This window comes from Emydura macquarii, unplaced genomic scaffold (genome assembly GCF_026122565.2).
Source record: "Emydura macquarii macquarii isolate MOO-44397 ecotype Brisbane River unplaced genomic scaffold, CSIRO-AGI_Emac_v2 contig_3295, whole genome shotgun sequence".
Classification (NCBI taxonomy): Eukaryota; Metazoa; Chordata; order Testudines; family Chelidae; genus Emydura; species Emydura macquarii.
The window spans coordinates 2,644,321-2,662,443 of record NW_027133432.1 but is presented as its reverse complement, the minus strand read 5'-3'; the positions used below and the strand labels follow the sequence as shown (position 1 = coordinate 2,662,443).

Genomic DNA, 18,123 nt, shown 5'->3' with positions numbered 1-18,123 from the left:
TGTTTTACATTACTGTTCATACCTTGACAAGTGTCTCTTCACTGGTTGTCTCTTTTACTTCTTTTGTTATTTTCTTTCCTTTTTTTTTTTTTTTTTTTAAACTGTGTTTTGAACTGCAGTTCCTACTATATTATACTGGCTACTAAAAATGTACCCTTGTCTCTCCTTCAGAGGAGTATGATAGTCCCATGACTAAAGCCAAAGTGTCAGAAAAATCCTGGTTCCTCCAGAAACACAGTTCTCCCTGTGGGTCCTGGGATATCACTTGAGCTCTTGGTGTCTACTTTTCCCCAGCTATAAAAGTGATGATAGTGAAACTTACCTACCACACAGATGTGTTGTAAGGCTTAATAAATTAATGTTTGAAAACAATTTTGGAGATCCTTTGATGGAAGGCACTGGAGAAATGCCATATGTTTATATGTATATATTGGTAACTAGTTACAAATAAAGCTTTTTTTTTTTTTTGGCTGTTTTTTGAGTGCTAGGTCCACACTTCCCCTAACAAGAGAAAGCAGGTACGTAGATTGGAGAGAGTGAGTACGTTAAAGATGCTATCATATTTCATTTATAAGGCTTAGCTGGATTTTATTCCTGTTGTTCAAGAAGTGTATTTGAGGCAGTCAAGAAAAGGTTTCCAAATAGGTTCATCTTTGTAATGTGTCCTGCGAGTTGTATGAATGTCTTATATGCAGCTGTTTCCTCTAGTGCAGTGATCCATTCAGTTTCAGTGGGTGGTGTTTGTATTTCCAAGGCCTGAGTAAAATCCACTCTAGTAATGGAAGCCTGGCATTGACTCACTGAACTTAGTGACTGCAATGGACTATAGTTCTGACAATCTCAAGTTGCTTTAAATGCACACTGTGTATTATTAAACAGTACACAAAGCCACGTAGAATACCCGTCTTAGATACGTGTGAATGCATCATCACTAGCAAAGATATAGCACCATTTCAAAATAATGTAGTAATAACATTTTATATTTACATGACACCTCCAACCAGGAGGGGTTTAAAATGTTTCACAGACTACATGCAAACTCCACCACTGAACTTCTGGGATCTCTCTCTTCCATGTGTCACTGCTTTTTCCAAAGTCAGACACCCTATTCCCAAACCTCCTCATGTAACTAGAGGACAATGCTTGAATGTAATCCAACATCTAGAGCCGATGTCAGAAAAATTCAAACTGAAATAAGACTTCCCAGTGCGTGCAGTAGCTAAGGGCTAATGTGATCCTTAGATGTAGCAGGGGAAGAGCAAGTAGGAGTAGGGAGGTAGATTTACCTCTGTACCTATGTACATTGATGAAACCACTGCATTGCTAAGAAGGAAAACTCAAATGCACAAATGGGGAATAGTTGGTTAGGTAGCTTTAGGAAAGATGCAGACAAATTGGAGAAAGCCCAGAGGAAAGCAACAAAAATACTAAAAGGTTTAGAAAACCTGACCTATGAGGAAAGGTTAAAAAACCGGACATATTTAGTTCTGAGAAAAGAAGACTGGCGGAGGAGGGACCTGATAGTCTTCAAATATGCTAAGGACTGTTTTAAAGAGGATGATGACCAGTTGTCCTCCATGTCTACTGAAAATAGGACAAGAAGTGATCAGCTTAATCGGCTGCAAAGGAAATGTAGGTTAGATATTAAAAAAACCTTGCTAATCATAGGGATAGTTAGATACTGGAACGTGTTACCAAAAGATGTTGTGGAATCCCCATCATTGAAGGTTTTTAAGAACAGATTAGAGAAACAACTGTTAGGGAAGGTGTAGGTATAGTTGGTCCTGCCTCTGCACGGGGGACTGGAGTAGATGAACTCTCGAGGTTCCTTCCAGCTCTACATTTCTATGATTCTATGTTTACTGGAATACTGTGGCCATTTCTGGTGTCCACACTTTAAAAAGGGTTGTTGATAAATTGGAAAGGATACAGCGAAGAGCTATAAATATGATTCAAGGTCTAGAAAACATACCTCAAAATGAGAGACATAAGAAGCTAAATCTATTTAGTCTGTCCAAGAAAAGTCTAAGAGGTGACTTGATCATGATCCATATGTGTTTACATGGGGAAACTTTCTGATAGTAGAGACTTTTTAATCTGGCAGACAAAAGCATAAGAGGATCCAGAGGCTGAATGGCTGGAAACTATTTATTTTTCCATACTGATTTTCAGTCTAAATTGTTACTTTACATTAAGAAAACCCACAAAGATAGCCGAGGGTCTCTCCTCTGTGTTACAGGCTGCATCGGAAATAAACAGAAATGCCAGCTGCCTCCAGCAGAAAATAGACCTCTAGACATTTCAAGGTGCAGTAGATAAATTGTAATGATAAAAGAATATGCAACTACACACAGCACTAGCTGCCTAACATTTTTTAAATCTGTACACATGGATGTTATAGGGTCCCAGTAGGGTAACGTTTCTACGGGTATGTTTGATTCTTGACCAGTTCTACCAATTTGAATTTCTGTGTGCCTAGGGCCTGATCCAAAGACCATTGAAGTATATCCTTAGATTTCATTGGCTTTGGATCAGGACCTAGGCACATAGATATCTAAATGATTAGCCCCAGATCAGATTTAAATGTGTCCCTACATGCTTCAGAGGGTTTTTGATCAAGCTTCTAGTTACAATTTAGATTTCTGCTGGAGGTAAAGTTGTTCCCTAGCAGAGACTCCACCTAGTCACTACCCCTCAATGCAGCTGTGACCTTGCTCACTTTTTTCTAAAACAGCCCATTTCAACGCTAGAGACTGCAGCTGTGATAAAGCTACAAATCTCTGGGTCATCTGTCAGGTTCTAAAATAACAAGTCTCTGCTGCTTGACTTAGAGGACCACGTTTGTTATTTTGGAGACAGTATTGGACTCTTAAGCCTTTTGCATAGACCAATCACTAGCATGGGGACAAAGACACAGCTGGCAAGTATGTTCCCCTTCCTTACAACACAGCAACCTTGCCCCAACAGTTACACAATAACAAAACCAAAGCTATGTAGAGAATGGAAACATTTCTCACTTTTTCTGCCTTTGCACACGGTTTTTCTCCCCTCAAGGTGTCAAGGAATTGGGCTCTGTGCATTTATCTGTTCTTTTTGAATATGTACTTGACCTTCATTTCCCTTTTGTCTAATTAGAGAAATGTGCTGCCTTTATTATAAACGCCCTTCTTACTTGATTAAGGCTAGATACAGCAGTTTCAGGGGAGAAAAATACTTTAAAAACTTTTTTCAACCCCTATTAAAAGTTGGCTAACTGAAAATCTGTAACCTGGAGCCCTCTCTACGTTAAGGTTTTATTTAGTCTCAGCTTGTAAAACATAGTTTGGTTTTGGACATTACATCGCTAATGTAGCATTTAAAACACTGCCACTAAAGAACTTTTATAGTTCTAAATTAGAGATGCAATTACAAAAAGTAAGAAACAGAGGGGACTACTCAGAAAACATTACAAGCAAAAGTGTGTAAGTGGACATGGAGCTGTGACCACAAGCATGAAAATACAAATTTTTATCTTTCCTAGGATTTGCTTGAAAAGATACTTCATTTAGGCTCTATCTTGCAAAGACTTAGGGCTTGTTTATATGAGAAAAAGCTAGTGCATACTAGCTACTCCACACTAACTCCAAGTGTGGATATTCACTCCCTAGCTTACTGCGCACTAACTTTCCCGTGTAGATAAGCCCTCACAAATGTGCTTAGCTTTTTATGCAATGTGAGGAGTCCCCCGGACTACTCCCTGTGTAATGGTAAGAGTGTGTATAAGTTCCTTTGTCAGAGGAAGAACAGGAATATTGAAAAAATCATTAGTACTTTTTCCACATCTTCTACCTTGGCTGGTTTGGCACAATCGATATGTTCCCATATTAACAACAGGCGAGAAAAAATCTAAGTGCACTAACAGTAATGTCCAGTTTAAAATCAAAAGGAGCTGGAACAGAACTTCACCTGGAGTAAGCTAAAATAAATAGCTCTGTTGAAGTCAATAGAGACGTGTTGATTTTCACCAGCTGAGCATTTGGAGGACTATGTAGAGAAAATACAAAGATAAGTACAACGATAAAATGTATGTAGGGGAAGAATCCTTGGAAGCTTTCTGCTTTTCTCTTCCTCTTCAAAGAGACAAAACGCTCCTTCTTAGTTTAGTAAAATCACTCTATTTTGGGATTGTTTCTCTAGAGTAAAATTCTACAAATCCTCCACCCCATGGCTGTTATCTGGTGTAAGGGTTCCTGGCTCAACAGAGCAGAAAATAAACAAAGCCAATGAGGAAAATCACTAGTACACAGTGAAACTGCCAAGAGAATTGTTTTATAAGTTCTGTACAGTGAAGTCTGATAGTGGAACCCATATACTTTAAGGAATTTGGTCAGTTATGTGGTTCAGGTTTTTGGCACAACTCTGCATAAACTGAGCTGAAAGCACTTTAGGACAATCATAATAGGTTTCTTAGTACAGTAAAATGCAGCACACTAGATGTTATCGTCATTTCTTTTGAAACAGCTAAGGGCCAAATCAGCTTTCAGCTATATGGGTACAGATCTGAAGTAACTCCTCTGACATCCATCTTTGCTCTCAAATTGGCATTGTGTAGTTTCCATTTTTGTACTAATGTATTCAAGTGAAAGGCTGAAACATTTTCATAGCAAACATTTCACTTACATCATGTGCCATCATCCCTAACGCATATGTGGTCAGCTCCACAAATTTCCCACATTTGAGGTAAAAAATTGATAAGTTTGCATTCGATTTCAGACCCACTCAACTATGGCACCAGATTTATCCTGCTGGAGAGCCCCCACAAGATTCCAGTAGATCCATATCTCCTACTTAAGGCCATAGCACTGCTGGGGCAGAAGAGAGTGCCTTTACCCAGAGGCATGTGACTGGAGGCCCCTTGATAAAAATATTACATAAAAAATTCCTGTAGATTATTTTTGTACATGTTTAAATATGTTGCCACCTTTAGAGTAATTTTCAGTGGCAGAGGGGCCTTTGAAATTACAACACATGACACTTGAAATCTTCCAAGTAGAGCGGGGCCCATACAGAACCAGTGGTCCAAGAACTCTTGTAAAAACTGGTCATTGATACTTGTTCCTTCTGAGGAAATATTTAAGCTAACTATTTCATGATTTGGGTAAGCAGCAACCAATTTGAATAATATTCTTCTACGCTCTTGGATTAACACCAAATTCCCACAGATGAAGGCCTTCTGGAGGTCTTAATTAATTCAACTGCAGTTGCAAAGTGCATGTTAAGCACAATGATATAATTGCCTAATTGTTCAAAAGCTGAGGATAACATGCATTCTATTTATTTTTTAGTAGAACTCTGCTGACCTGCTGTTTATCTTAGTGCTCACAAACCACAAACTTTCAAAACAACAGGCCCAGCTGCTTAACGTCAGTAATGACCTTCCATTGGTCCCAAATATGTTCCGGAACCCAAAAGCCTGTGGGTCATAGAATGTCATCCTTTCGAGGTTTAGTAAACATCAGCTGTAAACTTTAAACTTTCAAGTTGCACTGATCTGTTGGAGGTGGATGAATAATTCCATGAATCCCAGCCCAATTTTTTTTATTTAGATGTCTTTCAGTGACTCTGAATCCCTCAATGTTCATAAAAAAACATCATAGCCCTGTCTGGGGGAGTGGTGGGAAAGCACTGACAAGCATTATCCAAAGTTTCTTCCAGCTGGAAACGTATTTTCAGTGGCCACCATACTGCCAGACCATGACCATTTCAAGAGAGAGCATACCATGAAGCTTACGTTTTTATTATTCTTTAATCCCATCACTCACTCTCAGAATGGGGAGGAGGAGAAGTACTTACTGATGTTCTGTTAAAATTCAAATTCAATCCAGTCTTCAGGTGCAATTTTTGTCAGGAAGGGAGAGATTTCTCATTTTATTAAATTTTGCTAGGATTTTCTGCTAGGGTTCAGTATAGTAAATCCCCAAGTGCTATTTAAATAGTAATATGTAGTAGTACATAAGATGATAAAAAGGCCATCAAAACTAACATAGTCATTATACTGCTCTCAATGAAAACTGAAGCAAACCAATTGTTTGCAAAGGATGAAATAAGTCAAATAGAAGCCAGTTTCTTGGGTACTTGCAGGAAATACATGCTTCCAGAACCAGGACAGAAGTTGCAGCTTTGCAGCCCATGTTTCATCAGTTCCTGCTGCTTCAGTTGATGATTTACAATTACATGCCTCAGTTTGCTAACCAAAATACTATAGCTTCCGTTGAGCCTAGATTCCCATGAGCCTCTTCAACTGTCTCCATTCCTATTGGTTGTATTAGTTGTCTGACTCCAAACACCATGCGTAAGAATTTCATTCTTCAGAAGAAGTCAGTTAGCCCACACTTGTTTGGAAAAGCCTTGTCTCTATGTACTGCAGGGACCAGCTTTCAACCTGAGATGCCTAAATCAGAGCCCCCAACTCCACATACTTCTTGAAATGACACTGAGGTTCCCAGATACAGACCCATGCACGCTAACTTATGCAGTCACATTTGAAATTTAGGTTCATAACATATAGCAACAAGTTTTTAAAAGAAAAGGAATATAGCTATGTTGCTAAAATTGTGATATAATGCATGAAGCTGAAGGGGCTTCTATCCCAAGGGCAATATTTTACACAACTATTGCATAAGAAAAAAAAGTCAGTTGCTTTATCACACGTATCTAAACATTATAGAGGGAAAAGGTGGTAATATTAAAACTTATTAGAACAGGTCTACTTACTGGAATGTGCCACTGCAACATGATATCTTATTAAATATAAAAATGTATAAAACTTAGCATGTTCAATAATCTACAGATTTGCCAGGCAATAATAAAAAATTATAACAAATTTTAAAATATGACTTTACACAGTAAGTTTAGAGGGGGAAATGAGACTGTGATCAGATGTGTGTTTGTGTATGCGAGACAGAAAAGACTGGGGCTGTTACATTTAGAGAGAAGATGGGTGAGAGGGGACAAGCTAGAAATATACAAAATAATTGAAAGGCATGGAGCAGATGTTCCCAAACTGTGGTATGCAAAGCACTTACTGGTGGCCCATGGAGAGCTGTCACATGGTGCTGTCTCCCACTTATTTCCAGTTGCTAAAGTGCCTTAAAGATAGTTACAGTTACGTTAAGGGTGCATTTTGCAAAAATGCCTGCATGATTTAGCCTAAAGCCTGAAAGTCAATGGCTTCTTACACTGTTCACCCACTGCAGTCTGGGGGCAGCACAACTCCCTGGGATAGGACACCTTTGTCTACATTCCAGACCAATACTTAGGTCCAGGTGATGTAGGTTCCAGTCACTCTTTACCATTTAGCTCCTCTCCTTTAGGGGTTATGGGATTCTCATGGTCTCAGGAATATCTGTGTGAAATTACTGAGACAACAGTGATTTTAATAAAACCAAGATTTGTTAAAAATAAAGGGAAATGGAATTAAAGCAAAGTTTACTGAATATAGCTAGATTTGCACTTTTCAAAAGTTAAATTAATAAGGCATTTTCAGCTTAGTGACAGAGAAAACAATCATGAAATCTATCCCTCTCTAAATGGCGATGGTAGTTTGGCCATGTCATCAAGCTATCCTGTGGCGGAAGCACAAGGTATGTTCAGATTGGATTCCATCTGGAGGGAAGAGAAGGCATGAGGGACAAAGACAGACCCTGTTGCAGGATGATTGAAAGGATGTTGTCATCATGGAGACACCTTATGATGGAGTCAAACATCTTCCTTTGAATAGACAGAAGTAGGAAAAATTAGTTGCCTCATGTGCCCCTAGGCACAGGAGATTCTAAGTCTAACCATCTGGTCAACCTGTCAGTACCACATTGCTGTCTATATACCAACTCTATCAGTAGTATCCTAAGATTGCTCTAATCAAACCCCCACAATCCAGGGTTACTGCCCTGCTTTCCAACCAGTTTTCCCCAGTTTGACTTCCTGTTTTCTCTAAGAAATGGGCCCCTGAGGATACAAAAACCCTTTAACAATGATTAATAGTTATATTTCAAAGGTTTAACAACCTAGATTAGATACCGCCTTTCATAGATCACCTTGGCTGGCTGTACCTAGATTCATTCAGGCCTCTTGTTAAAGCAAGAAATATCAATTATGGGTAAGCCCCCAATCCCTCCATCACAAGCTTCTATTTACTGCTTCTCGTAAAACAAGAACTGATGGAATATTCAGTTAATTTGAAAGGCAATAAATTGAAAACTGATAAAAGGAAATACATTTTAAAACAGTGCTCAGTTTGAACTGGCATTAGAGGAATAATGAGGCATTTGGGAAAGGATCTCTACTTTGGGGGGAATGTGATGATGTGGGATGAAAATATTAATTCAAATTGGGTCTGTCATTGTTGATTATCGTGAGAGGTAATTGGGAGTTTGGGGATGAACAAGTTCTGCTTCTCCTTTGATTATGTCATTTTTCTTTATAGTGCTTTTAAATTTATCCCAATAGCACTCAGGATTCTGGATGTATATGTTTTTAAAGTAACCTTCTAACATCTAAATAATGTTTTTAATTAACTTGTGCAACAAGATAGCCTTGAGACCAAGAGCTGCTGCTTATGACTATGATCTATTCATTGTAGCACCCAGAAGCCGTGATCAGTTTCAGGCCCTGCACTAGATGCCACACAGACATAGAAACAGTCATTCACCCTGCCCTCAATAAGCTTGAGCTTTTTAAAATACACACACACACACACACACACACACACACACACACACACACACACACACATACTACACACAGAAGTACTGTATGCAGATTAGAATAAAACTCCTGATTTTTATAATTGGTAGAATAATAGAATACTATAGATTCTCACATGTTTCTATTGTTGCCTGGTATTTAAGAAGAATGTTGAATACTTTTAGATGTACCAGAAATATGAAAATAGGAGTGGCTGGATTACCAAATTGCACAAAAATGTCTAGCTGGTTCATCTTTCTTCCCAAAGGGGTCTTATTTCCAGTGTTTTTATACTACTTTCTTTAATACATTTCTTAAAGATGAATGTCTGAAGAAATGGAATTTTACAGAATCTGAGAGTCAGATTAGGTTGTGATGTTTATGAAGGAAAAAAAATGATCCCCAGCTGTGTTTGATATTTTGAATGCTCTGAGTAAAATTTTCTATGATCCATAATGCAGGCTTGTATTGTATATTCTGCAAACTGAATTCCCATTGACGTCAATTGAAGACCTGCACCCAGGATGAGAATAAAATATACAGTAGAAGTTTGCAGAGCAGGTGAAAGATCCTCAATGTAGATAACGGAATTTAGTGCTATTTTGTTTGAAGCTCTTGTAATAATACTTCCACAGCATGCCTGCAGCCAAAACAGCAGTGTGTTTTTATTAGAAACGGACTCAAACCACAAAACTTGACCCCTGATTTCAAACTCCCCAAAGTTTGAGTGCAATTGGATTTGGGCCAAAGGGGTTATTTTTAGCTTTTATTTAAACTGCTCTGGAGCTCTGAAAGCATCTAAGCCTATAATTTTTTTCATTTTACTCTTCCAATATTTGGACTCTCTAGAGCAGAGACAGCCCTCATACTAATTGTGTGCGATGGTTTTGTAATGTGTACAAATACTCATTTAGAGATTACGATAAAAATCACCAAATCCATTTTTATTTTTGCCCTCCAGAATGTGATCTACTTCCATTCATTTACTGATCTGGAATAATGAGAAAACTTAGAACTAGAGAGAAAATGACCATAATAGCCCTGTAGAATTTAATTGAATTGCCTCTGTTTGATTTCTTCCTAATCTGAAAGTCTGCACCTTTGCATATTGTTTGAGATTGGATATCCCATCCCCCCAATTCTTCTTTCTTTTCCAAATTCATTCCCTAATAAAAATCCTCATCAATAAATCAAAGAGTTGTATCCTCTTCTCGTTAAGAAGATTCCATCCAGTTTTATAAACTTTAATCTGGACTCTACCTGTAAGAGTAAAGAGTTCTGAAGAAACCATTGAGGATTATTGAGGGGAAAGGAAATGTGACAATGCCATTGGTGTATGATGTACACTCTTCTGTTACCTGCAGGTCTTTGTAAACCATGCAGTAATCCTTGATGTAACTCAAACTCAGGATAATGTACTGTTGAGAGCTGCTCTCACCTGAGTGGACGCAGGCAAACCTTAAGATCCAACTGCAAACAGATATAGGGATACCATCTACTGCCCTCACTTACTGTTTTCTCTAAGTGGCAAGGCCTCTTTCCATTAGGAAGCAATTATAGGAAAATAGACTCAGCATGGGAATTCCAGACCACTGCTACAGTTTCCTAAAGGTACTAGTTCCATGCTCAGCAGGTAATGCCATAACACTGACAGATTGTTTCATTTGCCTGAAACAGGACAGTCATGAGAGCCCCTGTAAACCTTGCTCTGAGAAGCTGACATGCTAACATGACATGGTCATGCAAGCCACATGATCACCAGTGGCAACATAAGCAGGCAACATAGAACTGTAACTAGAAGGCTTAAGGTACCCAGTGGAGACTGGCAGGCTGAAGCAGCTCCTCATGTACTCAGCATCATTGGGGTTCAGCACATCCTTTCATCCCGACTACAGAGAGATCCCTTCTGTGCATCCATTGCAGCACCTATTGAAATCAATGGAAAGACAAACACTGAACTTAGTGAACGGAGGTTCAGACCCAGACAGAAGGACTACACAGAGCTGAATCACTGGCTGCTGCACTGATGGAGTTGATCCTAGAAGATAAGGCTACTAACAGCACTGCACCAGCTGCTCCAGTCACTGCAGAGAATTCTCTTTCGAATGGGGCAGGAACATGTATAAGAACAAAAGCATGAGTGAAATAGAGGTGTAAAGCTTGAAACATATTTCCTGTACACAGCAAGGTTTCAAAAGCCTGCAGAAGTTTAAAAAAAAAAAAACCAAAAACCTGTTTTCATTAGAGAGAAATATGCACGTTACGATCCTGACACACAAGAATTTACACCATCTGTTGCTTTTGTACACATCAGAAAAAGTAACAGTCCGTCAATGCCTGGCACTGGCTAAAAATCCCTAAACAATAAATGAAATGTAAAGGTGTGGAATGTAGCACCATAATGCCACTGGTAGGTCACTACATGTCAGCATTATTCAGTCTCAGGAGATAATTAATATACACTCCATACCGACATCCAAACACGTGCTAGAATTTTTAATGTCAGTTATCAGCACACCTCATTAACAATATTAACAGCATCCTGGAAAGGTGTGCTCTGTAGCTCACCTCAAGAGATCAATAAACAAACACTGATGTTTGGGATTAATTTTGCTGCCTGTAATTCAATCCTTGAAATGCTATCAACCATTGACAACCACCTCAGACTGTGAAGAGCTCAGCTGCAATAATAATTCCTCCGCACAGTGATCTGTGTCACAGGGCTATACATTTATCAGATGTGATCCTCATTTTAGTTCACCGTATATTAACCTGGAGATTCTTAGGCTCAGCAGACACTCACAAACATTCACAATGTGACTCAACCACTTTCCATTTGTTGTTTTTTGTACCATGAGCACTCTTACTCATGTCAAAGTGTTGGTTATCAGCAGTTTATTTTAACTGCTCAGTATTATGTGCCTATCTCTTTAAGTCTTCCCCGTTGTTTAGCATGAATAGCACTAGCCTCATCACTGGTTTCTGAAGGTCATAGGAACTGAGAGGGACAGCTGGAGGGACATGCCCAGCCTAGGTTGCTGTCAACATAGAAATCCAGAAAAAGATGATATTATGGTGCTGTTTCTTCACAAACACAGAAGCAGTGAAGAGTCACACCTGGATTGTTTCCATCACACTCCAATCTCCAGAGAAAACTTGTCCAGTATTCAGGGGATTTATGGTGGGACTGCAAATTCCTTTAGATAACCAAACACAAGAGCATACAAATCTCTTTTTGTGTTTAAAGGTTCCTCGTATAAAATGAGCTGATGCTTCATCCCCTGAGTCTGACTGAATATAAATCATTCAGAGATACTGTTATACACCTAGTGAAATTTATTGCTATTTGAAGAAAAAAATGGATGATATTTCACTTCTGCTGAGAATTGTTTTAAGGGAGTATGTGCTATTCAGATTGATCAGAAACACCTGAGTCACTCTGAGCATTGGAAAAAAAACGGGTGCACACATTTGCTATCCCTCTCTATTCCACTGGGCTACAGAATCTAGCATATAACTTTTACCTGCACACAGTACATCTTTGCTTTTCAAATGCGAAATTCAATTGCTCCTATAATAGGCTGCTGATATACACCGAATATTGGCTTTCTAGGGAACATGTTAGACAAAGGGTTATAGAAATGTTTAGGTACTGATTCAAGGACTATTTATGAACATATATTTACAAAATGTACAGAAATATCTTTTTAATATACTGCTATATTATACTGAATTGTAAATGAGTAAGGACGATTAAATGAAGCATTAACCATCCTGTGCTGCAGAAAGTCATATGTATATAGCCTTTATGGCTTTCTACAGACCACAATAGAAAAATTATTTTCTTAAAAATACAGTGAAGTAATATGTGGGTATACACATAAGCTCACCAGCATTAACTTGGATAAACAATATGTGAACTAAATGAACTGTGTGCACATTTCACAGACTTAAAAGTACTTCAGCAGTAACATCAGATGATAGTTAACAGATCTATTCCCAGGAGTTTTACATATTGATGCATATGTTTCTTTACTCAGTAGTTCATTAGCACATTGCTTACACAGAACAGAATGAAACAATAAATGTTTTGTACAAAATTGTGATAGTGTTCGTTATACATCCCCCCTGCAAAAATTGAAGTGATTTAACGGCTGTCATTTACATACTATGGAAACTTCACAGCAGATACCTCAGTCTTACTCCGCAAGTTGCCCAATGCAGTTATAAGTTTGGTCATTAAAATTCTAAAGTCAAAATACCAGGAAGATCAGAGAAACTTGATTACTGGCAATCTTAATATGACATAATTATTCGTATCTTTTCTAAAATCTGCTTCACTCTAACTCACTATTAAAAATAATTCTACAGTGTGTTTGGAAAATGCTAAACAGAATCATGTTAACACAATTGATTTAGCTGATTGATTATGGTTAACACAATTGATTATGTACTGCTCATACTGTTACCTATTTCATTTCATCCATAACTAAGACAATATCGATGAATGGCTTGTATTATGAAAGTAAACATGATGCTTCCCCATGACAGCCTTTTCTTGGGTTCCAAACATTAATATGACACTTTCCCCATTGTGGCCATAATTCAGGGGGAAAACAATATAAATAAAAGAGAATCTAAATAAAACATTGAAACCATCAGTGGCTATGATCTGAAGCCATTCTGCACCATTACAGCTGGTGGCATGATGTTTGTAAATATTGCATAACATGGCATGTGTACTTGGATCAGACACAAAAAAAATTGTCCCATTGAAGAGAAGAAAATAAATAATTTTGATTTGTGCAGACTCCTACTTAGATACCACTGTACCCCTAATAGTCTTATTTGAACATTTTCTTAATTTCCTTATGTTCTTTTTCATTAATTTCCTGTTCCCTCAGTGTGACTCTAGCTATTGATCTTGAATACATCCACACCTTCTTCATCTGTCCACTGCTTTGGCCAGTCTATCCACCTACTCAGCCAACAAGTTCAACACCAAAACCTTGGAGTTTGCTTTCATTTGTGTCTGAATGCTGTGCTAGTGTATCTAATGTTTTCCTGCTACTGCTCATCTTCCCTGAAATCTTGGCCACACTGAAGTCATTGGAAGTGTTGCCGTTAACTTCAATGAGGCCAGAAATTCCTCCTGGTCCCCAGCACAACTCAGAGAAGCCAAAACAAGGGCCCATCTATGCATATTAGCTTTAGGAGCAAACCCTGAGTCCTATCCAACACTTACTACTGAGCAGACTGTTTACTACCACTATGAATAACCCTAGTGGTAATATTTGCAGTAAAATCCCTAAATTCAGACATGGCAGAGTGATGATCCCAAGGAGGGACAAGAGGGTACTAAAAAAGTGGATGAGTGATATACTAAAAGCAAATGTGTGGATATATAAATATAATAAGAATGGTCATGTCTCCATAAACTTATCTGATAGTTGCCATCTACAATTGTCAGATAGCTATGAAAACCAACACCTGGAGAGATTAGCAGATGTACTTGGAGAAAATACAATGCCTAGATTAAGCCTTAAAGTTCTGCAAACTCATAAATTCCTAGGAATGCTTGTGATCCCAAATGCAAATCTGTATTATGTTACTAGAGGCTTGGTCCAGTTTGACACTGTTTACATCAGATATGCAACAATCAATTCAATTTCCTTTATAAAAATCTGAAAATAAGCATGATTTAGGCTTGACCGGTCCAGTTGCTTTCTTCAGAAAATTGAGCAACCCAGTCATGAAATATAATAAAATGAATTGGAATGAAAGTATTTTGCTGAGTAAATAACCATCAGAGCAATAATAGCAGTAATATATCTGACATGTCAAACTCACAATAAACCATAGATATTCTATTGCTGTAACTTCTGCTCTCAGCCCAACCCCTTAATAACATATTTCTCCATTTGATTCCCAGATTATGTTTTTCAGAGAACTACAGCAGAAATTTACACAGGAAGGTTCACAAAGGCAGATATATCATCATTATTAAACATAATCATAAATCTCTTGTTGCATCTTTCATAGTTTCTCTATCTCCACAACCCATAGAATCAACCATTTACATGTCTAGTTGCAAAAATATACTGTATCTTAATGGTGTTCAGCAGGTCAGTCATGTGGTGGTGCCAAGATGCAGTTTGTCTATGACAGAAGAATGTAGAAGGTGCATGCAAAGTATGATAGTATCCTGGTGTTGGGGGAGTGGTTCTCTGATGGGAGCAGAGGGCTTTTATAGGTGGCCTCTCAATTCATTTGCAGTCTCTGGTCCAGTAGAGACCAGTTTCAGCTGCAACCAATGAGACAATTGTGCAGCTGGCATGCGTGTGAGGCAGAGAGGGGCAGATGAAGCAGCTACTTTCATGACCCCAAGTGGGTTGAGAGGAGGAAGAACAGAGGCGCCCTACTCACCTATCTGTTACCTGGCTGCAGTAGGACACTCTTCAACTGTGTGGCAGGCACAAGTAAATCTCAGATTCAAGTTTATTGTCTTCTCTGAATTGAGTTCAATAATTCCCTAGTAACAATCAAGATCATTCAATGATTTTCCCTGCATTCTCGCTGATAAATTAGCCTGGGCTGACAAGGAACTCATAATTCCATCATTACTTTTAATCATTGATCAGTTACAAAACATTTCTTTAATGTGATTGCAGGAACCCATTATCTAAATTTTCTAAAATATACCCAAGTTACAGTTAAGGGTCATTCTGACAACAGAATAAACAAGGACATCACTTCTTACCACTTTCATCTGGGTTCACCCTTACTTGCGTTTCCTCTTTCCTCTGCTTGGTCATTCCTTACAATTAAGTCAGTTCTTTATCACACTGCCAGATTGTCTTCAGCTTGTTTATCTTAATCTTGATAACTTTCATTTTATTTTAGGATTACTCAACTATAGTCTCCAAAATGCAAACTGGCTATTAAGATCTGGATGGGGGATTATGATACGAAGCAGAGTAACAGAGTGAATGCTGTTAAATCATATTCCAGATAATCCCTTATTAAAAAGACATAAAAACCTTTGTTTAGGTATTTTTCTCCCAGCTTGCTGCTAGCAAATTCCAAAATTCAACTATATCCAAATAAATTCAAGTTAGAAATCAGAGAAAAAACACAAAGTATGTAGGGACTTACCCAAAGCCCATTGAAATTAATGGGGGTCTTTCCATTGATCTAGGAGTTCTTCAGATGCTAGCTAAGTTTATGAATTCAGATCATTCAAATCTTTCAAATCATAATCCTCTATTATACAGGAAAAAGCCCTTTTGTCTAAAAAAAAGGCATTTCTCCAACATTTTAGCCGTTTACTTCAAATAAAATAGAACCTTAAAATCATAGAATCGTAGGACTGGAAGGGAGCTCAAGAGGTCTTTTAGTCCAGTTCCCTGCACTCAATGCAGGACCAAGCATTATTTAGACCATCCCTGACCGATGTCTGTCCAATCCACTCTTAAAAATCTCCAATGACAGAGATTCCATCACCTCCCAAGGCAATGAATTCTAGTGCTAACTACCCTGAAAGTTAGGAAGTCTTTACTATTGTCCAACCTAAACCACCCTTGCTGCAATTTAAACCCATTTCCTCTTGTCCTATCCTCAGAGGTTAATGAGAACAATTTTTCTCCCTCCTCCTTGTAACAACAATTTATGTACATGAAAACTGTTATCATGTTCCCACTCGGTCTTCTCTTCTCCAGACTACAAAAACCCAATTTTTTCACTCTTCCCTCTTTGGTCATGTTTTCTAGACCTTTAATCGTTTTTGTTGCTCTTCTCTGGACTTTCTCCAATCTGTCCACATCTTTCTTGAAATGTGGTGCCCAGAACTGGACACAGTACTTCAGCTGAGGCCTTATCAGCATGGAGTAGAGCAGATGAATTACTTCTCGTGTTTTTCTTAATAAAAGATCTCTGTCCTTAAAGCCTCACTGAGAAACTTGACAGATGGTTTCTAAACTTATTGCAGTACTTGTTTCATCTTTAACTAAGCTTTTAAGCTTTTGTGATGCTTAAGCAGTCAGGGCCAATGTTGAACTCTGTTTTAAAAATGCTGATAGCATGCTCCATGTGACTCAGCTGCCATCTTGGCCAACATACTGGAGATTGAACTGGGGACCTCCAGCGCTAAAAGCATGAATTGCCACAGCTTGAGCTAAAGAGTCAAAGTGGATCAATAGCCTCTGAGGATTGAGCACAGAGGAGAAGGCATTACACACTGACCAGTGGGTTAGATAGACCTGAACTTGTGTTGCCTTCTCTACCTGTAAAAAATCTTTTGTGGAGATTCAGGAGCTTTACTGCTTTGGTTATTTTGAAATGTATCTGACTCATATAGAGCAAGTCCGAGAAAGTGAAACTGACCAGATTCCTTACTATACCAGAGGACTTAGGACAGAAAGAAAGGGAAGAATATCTAGTGCTGGGCAGCAAACAGTTTTCATGCCCCATGAAAAAATTTGAGATATAAAAAAAAGTCCTGTCCTGCATTGGGACAAGAAATTGAAATCTCAAAAATGACATGAACCAAAAATATGGGGGAAAAAATTGGGGTCAATCAAAATCTTTTGTTTCAATCATTTTGAAAAATTTCATTTCAGTTTCAACCATTTCAATTAATTATGCTTTACTATAATTAGCTAATATTTCTAAATAAAAAGTAATTTCAAACTGGAAGCCTGACTTTTTCATTTTGAGAATATCAAAAAAATGTTTTGATAATTGCAAAACTTTTTTCAAATGGTTTTTATAGAGGAATACAAAAAGTTTGGATGAATCGGCATTTTCCAAAGAAAACAAGTTTTGACAAAAAAATTCCTAACCAGCTCCAAAAATAACATGAAGAAAAACAATGGATGGAAGGAGAAAAAGACCATATGGGCAGCGACACATCTTGGAGTTAGTAACTGGGAGACTACAGGGCAAGAGGCAGAAACTATTAAGGAAGTTCAGAGGTAAGGTGACAAAGGCCAGACAAAGGGAAGGAGAATAAAATCCATTATAATGGAAACAGCATTTGTCAGTGTCTTAAAAATAACTTATTTAGACTCTCAGAAAGAGTTTATAAAGAAGAGCTGATTTTACCCAGTCTACTTTACAAAAAAAATAAAAATGAAAAAATTGGAGGGGAAAAGTTCTCTGATGGATTTGTCTGTATTTATTCTGGTATTAAAATATCAGGTTCTGCACTCATTTATGCACTATAAAACCAGAATAACTCCACTGCATTCAATGGAGTTATTCTGAATTTACAACAGAGTAAAGAACAGAATTTGAGTGCTTTTATAAGTTAGAAGACTAGGTTTCTTGTTTGTCTCTGTTATAGTCTATTAAAATGTTTAGACCCTAATTAGTATCTGAGCATCTTCCAGAAGTGCATTAAAC

At 38.0% G+C, this 18,123-nt stretch overlaps 1 long non-coding RNA gene across 1 annotated transcript; it reads right to left on the bottom strand.

Moving 5' to 3' along the window:
- Window positions 1-5,888: 5,888 nt before the first annotated feature.
- Window positions 5,889-14,920, bottom strand: LOC137143051 (uncharacterized). Its single transcript, XR_010917095.1, has 3 exons — window positions 14,802-14,920; window positions 10,534-10,647; window positions 5,889-7,749 (listed from the first exon to the last, which is right to left on the bottom strand). It is a non-coding gene; the product is annotated as an uncharacterized lncRNA (long non-coding RNA).
- Between the last annotated feature and the right edge of the window lie 3,203 nt (window positions 14,921-18,123).